Source organism: Vigna umbellata, chromosome 8 (assembly GCF_029865625.1).
Source record: "Vigna umbellata cultivar VRB3 chromosome 8, Vumbellata_1.0, whole genome shotgun sequence".
Classification (NCBI taxonomy): Eukaryota; Viridiplantae; Streptophyta; class Magnoliopsida; order Fabales; family Fabaceae; genus Vigna; species Vigna umbellata.
This window is the reverse complement of record NC_142172.1, coordinates 12,485,891-12,494,293: the sequence shown is the minus strand read 5'-3', so window position 1 is coordinate 12,494,293 and position 8,403 is coordinate 12,485,891. Positions and strand designations below refer to the sequence as shown.

The following is an 8,403-nucleotide window of genomic DNA, read 5'->3' as shown; positions in this document are numbered from 1 at the left end:
CACCGCTAGATCAATGAAATGATGTCAAAAACGAAGAGAAAAGAGGAGGGTGTCGTCAAGTGGTGTCGACATCGAGAAGGTGTTGCGGGTGGTCCACGTCGATGATTGGTTGGTCGTGCACGTAACCCTGACTTTCAACAGAACGATATCAAACCCAAAGGCGGTGGTGGTATCGGTGATGACAAACTTTGCTAGAGACAATGAAGGAGAAGACAAAGTACCACTATTGGGCCTGAGATACCACAACGAGTTTTTAAAAACTAGTTTTTTTTTTTTTTATTGAACTCTTCCTTCTTACTTTTCTTCTCAAAAGAGTGCAATGGAGGACGAAGATGCAGTGACAGCAATGGGGTGAAGCAGTGAGGGACAATATTTTATTATGTTATTGTTGATATAAGGTGCGGTTACTCATTATGGAGGTGTAGTAAGAAAAAGTCCAAAAGGAAACATGGGAATAAAATATAACAACGTTTCAAATTTTTTAGAAGATTGATACATTTAATTTTTTTTATTAGTCAACAATCATGTGAAGCATAAATAATTTCAATAGTTTATAGTAAAATTCCAAATGAGAAATTGGTTTTTTAGCTGATTTTTATATGTTTATTTGGCTTAAATACTAAGTTTTCCTTGTTATGTTTTGGTCTTCGTTTCGATGAGAGTTTGGATGAAATTTTTTAGAATATAATTTTTTTTTCTAAAAAAGTTGAAATGCATTTTGTGAAAATAAATTGTTTGGAAAAGACACTTTTTAAAAAAAAAATTAATATTTTAGGAATTTATGATAATAATTTTCATTACATAATATTAGAGAAATTTAAATTATTGTTAAGAAGGAATTTAAAATCCTTTATACTTTCAAATTTATGTTTCTTTTTTTCATATTCTCTCTGTAATTAGGTTTCGATCACAATATCATTTCTTTCGAGTTAAAATTAATTATGGATATTCTTCATTACTATTATTGAAGTTATTATTTTGATCGCTAATATTGGTCAAAGTTTTCATTATTAATATTAATATTTTTTTTTGAATAAAATTTGTAGTGGTTAATTGTTTACATTTATAAGTATTATTTTTTAATGGATGTCTTACTATTATTTGATGGTTATTTGTAATTAGTATTTTATACTTTTTGATAATTAGAATATTCTATTAAAAATATTAATAAATTTAGACTACTTTATTGAAATAAAGAAGTTGAAAGAATAAACATTTAGAAATGAAAGTGATTCGAATTCAATATTTTTAAATTTTTTGAAACCTGTATTTTTTTTTTATCCAAATGTAAGTTTTTTTTAAATAAAAAAAAAAGACTCTAGTTTGATACTTTAAATGTTGTAGAATTAGTGAAACATGATCACTACCACAAAAAAAAAGTTGTCTATCATACAAAAACTACAAACTACGAGAACAAAAATTGTCAAGATAAAAAATAAAGATATCATATACGTTTGAATTTAATATGGTTCAATTAAAGTGTTAATGAATTTCAATACGTGCTTACAAGTAAATTTCAATAACAAGTTCTTCCTCTAACGAGTTTTTTTTTCCAAACAACTTAATAAATCTTACAATTCAAATTTACGCTTTCAATAACTTTATAAGTTTAAACCCTTTAGTTGTTTCTATTTTTGTGTGTCTTTCCCATTTTGATCCCTTTTTTTGGAATCTCCATTTTGAGTCCTTAAAAGTGCTAATTTGAATTAATTGAACCCATGCCGTTAAATTTACTTAATGGGGTTAAGTTTTTGCATAGGTGGGAGGTTGATGTGTCCATTTTTTAAAACGTGGCATGCGGAGAGTTGAAATGTGGAATTTGGCAACTTGTTAAATTTTAATAAGATGGATTTCTGAAATGGGATTTAGGGTTGAATGAACTTAAATATGGGATTTCATTCGTGATTAAAAATCTGAGACGAATGTGGTTGTGAGAGGAATGTGGTTCTGAACCTTGCGCAAGCACGTGAAGTTTCCAAACCCTATTTGGTTAATTAGGGTTCATTGTTGAAGATTGGCAAGCACGTGAAGTTTCCAAACATGGAAATGCGAAAGTAGAAGACGCAACAATGTAGATGTGTCATTCGTGTTCATCTTTCACTTGCAATGAGTGTCGAAGAAAACATTTGCGGTTTGTGAGATCTCGTGGAGATGGAGGGTGGAACAGGAATGAGGCTTCGCTGATCTGCCATTGGGAGAGAAGTCTATGTTGAGGACTGCAAAAACCAGTAAGAATCGAGGCAAACAATTCTGGGGTTGCCCTAGGTATAAGGTTGGAAGTGAAAATGGTGGATGCAACTACTTCAGATGGTGTAATGATTGAGGAATTGAAGAAAGTGTTAGCTGTGAGGTGTAGGAAGCAAATGATGAGAGGTTGCTGAAGAGTTTTGAAAATGAAAGTAATAAGAAGATAGTTGGTGTGCAGAAAGTTGTGATGGGTCTTCAAAGGTGGATGAAATTTTTGGTTGGGGTTGTTAGTGTTCTATGTGTAATGAACATCATTATATTTGCAATGTTGATGGGAAGGGCTTGATAATTTATGTGTAGGTGTAATGTAGGTCTGTTTTGGTATTAGTTGTAGGCTTGATAATGTTAATGTAGTTCTGTTTAATGTAGAGGTTGCAATGTATTTATGTTTTCTGCTATGAAGATGTATCACTTTCAGATGTTTAATGAAATGAAAATTTGAAAAAAATGAGTTCAATTGAAAATTTAGTTTCAATTTTATGTCGGCAGTTGCCCTATATATAGCATAAAATGTGCATAGAACCTGTAAAACAGTGCTCAATAAAGGCTCCATCAACAATTGAGAACACATAACTACAAACATACACAATACACGAGTAAAATAATACTACTATCTTGGGACCTGGATAAACAACTGAAAGAGGATACTTTGGTCTATTACAATAAAGAAACTACTTGCAATAAAGAAACTGCCAATGTCAAATTGAAGAAGTTGTATATTAATACCAAAAAGTAGTCATCCATTGTTCTTGCAAATACCATTAAATAGGATACTTTGGACAATTACATACTGAAACATAAAACATTGTTTATAAAACATGTCTGAAGCGGTTCTTCTCCATATAACATTGGGCAATTACATACTGAAACATAAAGCATTGTTTATTACATTTGCTACCAATAAAACATATAACATTTTTCAAGTATGAAGTGGTTCTTCTCCATGTGGTTGACCCTCAAGCAATGAACTGGGTTGTTGTTCCTCTTCTTGCACTTGGTTTCTCTTTGGGCAGTTTTTTTTTTTGTTGTGACACATTTCCCTACACATGCTACATCTCTTCAGTAATCCCCCTTTTAACATTCTAGTGCTATTTTTCTTCAACTCCCATTGCTCTAACCTCATTTTCTTCTTAGGACCACCATGCATCTTTATTTTTGATGGAGGCATGACATTTGGATATTGGGTTACCTCCCACAGGTTGTTTCCATTAATGGGATAGATAATGAAGGAATAAATTTCTTCATACGTTGATTTTTGAAAGCATACAGGTATGTAGTCCTTTGCATCTATGTTGAGAACCCTCATTGCTGCCAATGCATGAACACAAGGTATTCCACTGATGCTACATTTCCTGCAGGAGCATAAATATTGATCTATATCCACCACAAACTTGTCCCCACTTTGGGACACATGTCTGACTTCAAATAGCCTTTGTGCAGACCAACTGTGAACATAAGCCAACATTAGTTATATGATACCTGTGAACATAAACAACGAAATACATATCGCATAATTCTTAGATACTTAGGAATCCAATTCTTTGTTAGTAGTGCCTCCTTTTGTAGTCTACTCAGTATTTTTGGACAAATTGTTGACTTAAATGACCTTACCCTAGACCTATTAGTTGCCCATCTCTTCATCATGTACAATCTGATTTCCTCCAACATTGTAATAATTGGTTTTGTCCTCGTATTACCAAAACACTATTAAAGGCTTCTGGCATGTTATTTACCAAGGTATCACATTGAGTTGTGCTTGTGAACCTTGATCTGGATCAAAACCTTCAATGAAGATGTATGTCATACAACGACTATGTAAAATAATCACAAACTAAAAGATAAGTAAAATATATGTAAACTGAAGGTGCAAAACCTTGGAGGAATAACCATCAAGTGTCGAAAAACATCTTGGTCCACCTCTTGGATACTTCTCATCTCGTTCTCCCATTTTTATGGATGGGTTGCTGTAGCTACCCTCCACATAAGCTTATTAAGATTATTTCCAGGAAATTTCTTCCTGAAGTTGGCATATAAATGCCTTACACAAAATTTGCCTCCACATAAGCTTATTAAGATTATTTCCAGGAAATTTCTTCCTGAAGTTGGCATATAAATGCCTTACACAAAATTTGTGTGCAACTCTAGGAACAACATCTTGTACAGCTTGTCACAGACCCTGTGAATGAGTCATAAAAAAGTTAGCTGATATTGATTTAAAGTCATTTCTATAAGATAAAAGAGAATAAATATAGTAGAGATTACCTTCTGTTGATCTGATATCATTGTAAGTGAAGAACACACCTGAGGTCCACCTAGGTCTTCAATGAGTAGCTCCATAAACCATGTCCAAGTCTCCTTGTTCTCAACCTCTACGATGGCATACGCGAGTGGCAACATTCGGTCGTTTGCATCTTGACCCACATCAGTTAATAGCTTACCATGATGTCTGCCTTTCAAAAAGGTTCCATCAAGGCCAATGATGGACTTGCATGAGAGAAAGCTATCTTTGCATGCCTTTAGGCATGCGTAAAACCTCTTGAATATTGGTTTTCCATCATATGGCTCAACTTTCACCTTGATTGTGGACCCTGGGTTTCTTGCCAATAGCTCATGAGCATAATCATAAATTCTATTATATTGCTTACTGAAGGAGCCTTCCACTTCATCTAATGCATAGGCTTTGGCCCTGTAAGCCATATTATTAGATATTGTTATGTTCCATTTCCTACTAATTGTTTCTCTAATATCAACTCCCTTTACATTAGGATTCTCTCTGATTGTTTTTTCCAATTTTTTACTTAGTCATTTTGCATTAAATAGCCGCAACTTGTGCTCCCTACTGCATATATGCTTGTCAACCACAGTCCTCAGTTGCCATGATTTTACTGCATCCATCAAACCAAAATATGCCACCCACGTACATTCTCCTTTTGATCCCAAACATTTAACCCTTATTCTTTTTTTATCATTTTTAACAAGTTTCAAATTTTTCCCATCTCTACTACATAACTTTTGATGGCATCCAAGATGTGTTGTTTATGCACAAAATATGTTCCCACTTCCTAGTTGAAATCAAGCCTTTTTTTTTGGCATACTAAATGTAGAAAAATTTCCATACCCCTCTTCATCTTCACTTTCTTCATCACTTGTGTCAGGAGAAGTTAAGTCCTCAGATTGCCATTCATCATTGAACAAACTGGAATCATTAATCTCATCTTCTTTCATATCTTATTCAGACCCAAGTAAAAAAGGTTCAACCTCAACCTCCATATTATCAGAACTTTCACTGAATTCACACTGCACATTTATGTTTACTAACTCATCCTCACTATTCATCTCACCATCATCACCATCACGTGATGTATTCCAATCACGAACTTCTACTTCTATATCCTCCAAGTCTTCTACTTCTATTGTGTAAGCCTCACCATCCTGTGCTTCTATCCTCTCAGCCTCAACATGACATTCCTCAACCTCTATCCTCTCACCCCCAACTTCATCTCGTCTGTCCTTTCAGCCTCAGCATGACATTCCTCAACCTTTATCCTCTCACCCTGAACTTCATCTTCATCTACTTCTATCCTCTCAGCCTCAACATGACATTCCTCAACCTCTATCCTCTCACCCTGAACTTCATCTTCATCTGCTTCTATCCTCTAAGACTCAGCATGACATTCCTTAATCTCTATCCTCTCATCCTCAACTTCATCTTCATCTGCTTCTGTCCTCTCAGCCTCACCATTAACTTCCGCAACCTCTATCCTCTCACCCTCAACTTTATCTGCTTCTGTCATCTCACCCTGAACAACAACAACTTCTATTCTCTCACCATCAGCCCGTACCCCCTCACCACCTCCATTCACCTCAGGTGCAACTTTATCACCTCCTTCATCAACATTGTATTCAATCATGTGAATCACATCAGGTTGAGATACAATGTGCAAAACATATAAATGAACTCATCCATTTAACTGAGCTAAAGTGACCATATGCATGGCACCTACGTCATCACACAAGGCTTCTAGCCTATCATCTAATACAAGACCACATCCAACAGAAAACCACAAGTCCTTAAATCCATTGTACCCAAGACTTTTGACTACACTCACTAGAACAAAATAACTCCATAAGTCAGGATCAAAATACATTGTATCACTTTTCCCTTCATACTTCAGGAAGCCGTCATTGACGAACTTTCCCCATGGTGAATAACAACCTCTATATCGCCCATCACACACAACACAATCAAGAATATTCTACACCTAGAAATAACCTTAAAACGACAAAAAACACCGCTTATTAAAGTGATAATGACAGAACAAACGAACTGTAACTATGGGAGACATGGGGACCACAAGCGCAATATGAAAACACCACATTTTCAGACAACCGCAGCCCCACATTCAAAAAAGCATCCGCTGATAACAACATAAAGCACCGAATATTAAAGTCATATCTTTCTATAGTAGAAATACGAACCTTCCACCAAATTCCACTCGAACCACTTCACGTACACATAGAACCGACTTCGTGATTCACGTCAAAACTTCAATCACGAAGCTCGAAAGCCCTAATGAAGTCTTTATCCTCTCCACTAAGGACTTCGCATTGAACGACTTCGCATTGCACTCTCCTCTCATATTTCTAATCCCAAAATTGAATCCCAAATTCTATTTCATTGAACCCTAAATCCCATTTCAGAACTCCGTAATATTATATTATTACATTTTACCAAATTCCACGCATAAAGGCCTAAACCATGCCAGTTTCAACTCTCAGCATGCCACGCTTTAGAAAATTGACACATCAGCCTTCCACGTGTGCAAAAACTTAACCTCGTTAAGTAAATTTAATGGCAGGAGTTCAATTGATTCAAATTAGCACTTTTAAGGACTCAATTGGGGATTCCCAGAAAAAGGAATCAAAATGGGAAAAACTCACAAAAATATGGACAACTAAAGGGTTTAAACCTAACTTTATATTACACCACGTTTTACATGAAACATATATTTATGGATATTAATGATAATTAAGATAATGTTTATTTTACCTAGTTTATTTTTAGTAAGAGAGGAAGAGCGAGTGACAGTTTTATTTAGATTAACAAATTTAATTTCATACGTGAAGATAGAACAATTTATCATTCTCGTATAAGGAGACTGATAACATAAAATATATATTTATGCATATTAATGATAATTAGGATATTATTTGTTTCAATCAATTTACTTTTTTAGTGAGACAGGAAGAGGGAATGACATGTCTATTTAGATTAATAATTCAATTTCATATATGAACGAGACAACAAATTATCATCTCGTATAAAGAGATTGATGTGATTTATTATGGTTGACCAATAAGATTATAAATATATCTTTACTTTTTTTCAACTATGCTTCAAATTTGCACATGCATGCAATTTTTAAGTTTTAACATAAATTGTATTTTGTTACAATTAAAGTTAAAAAATGTTAATGACAAAAATAAATAAAAAATAATATTATTAATTTTTTTATAATTCAATATTTAATTAAAATTATTTTCAACAAATCACGTTTTATTTTAAACTAATTACATTTATTAAAATTTTATTTTGACTAAATATATTTTATTTTCCATTAAATTTAACTAAATAAATTTTAATTTTTATTAATTTTAACTTTTTGTGGATGAAACTACATATGAACAACAAAATTTGACACATAAAACACATGTTTCACACTTGGTCCAAAACATATTAGATAGGAAACACAACTGGTTCTACAAAAGCTCTTTTAACAAATGAGTTTTCAAGATGTTATTTAACACTGTTAAAGAGAAATCGTGAGGAATGATTTGTGAGATTATTTTTGTTCGAAAATGCGTTGATTAGCGAGATATCCTTCTTTTAACCATCTCGCTGTTTTGCTCGGATTTGCAGTGATTTACATGGAAATATCAGCCCTCGATTATTTGTAAAATAACATTGAGAATATTAACACTTTAAAATGTCATTCGAGCTTTGAATTTGAAAACAAAGAACGAGCTTAATGGAAGACGAAGAAGGCGCTCAATGTTGAGGAGGTTGATGGATAAAGATGAAAAAAGTTTGAAGCAGGGGTTGAAGAAGAGTGTAGTAGTTCTTCATGGCCGTGTATTCGGTTCCACAAATCTTGT

The 8,403-nt window shown here is 33.7% G+C and overlaps 1 pseudogene; it reads right to left on the bottom strand.

Annotated features, from left to right (window-relative positions):
* Positions 1-4,365: 4,365 nt before the first annotated feature.
* On the bottom strand, positions 4,366-4,944 carry LOC148194019 (uncharacterized; annotated as a pseudogene).
* Positions 4,945-8,403: the final 3,459 nt, after the last annotated feature.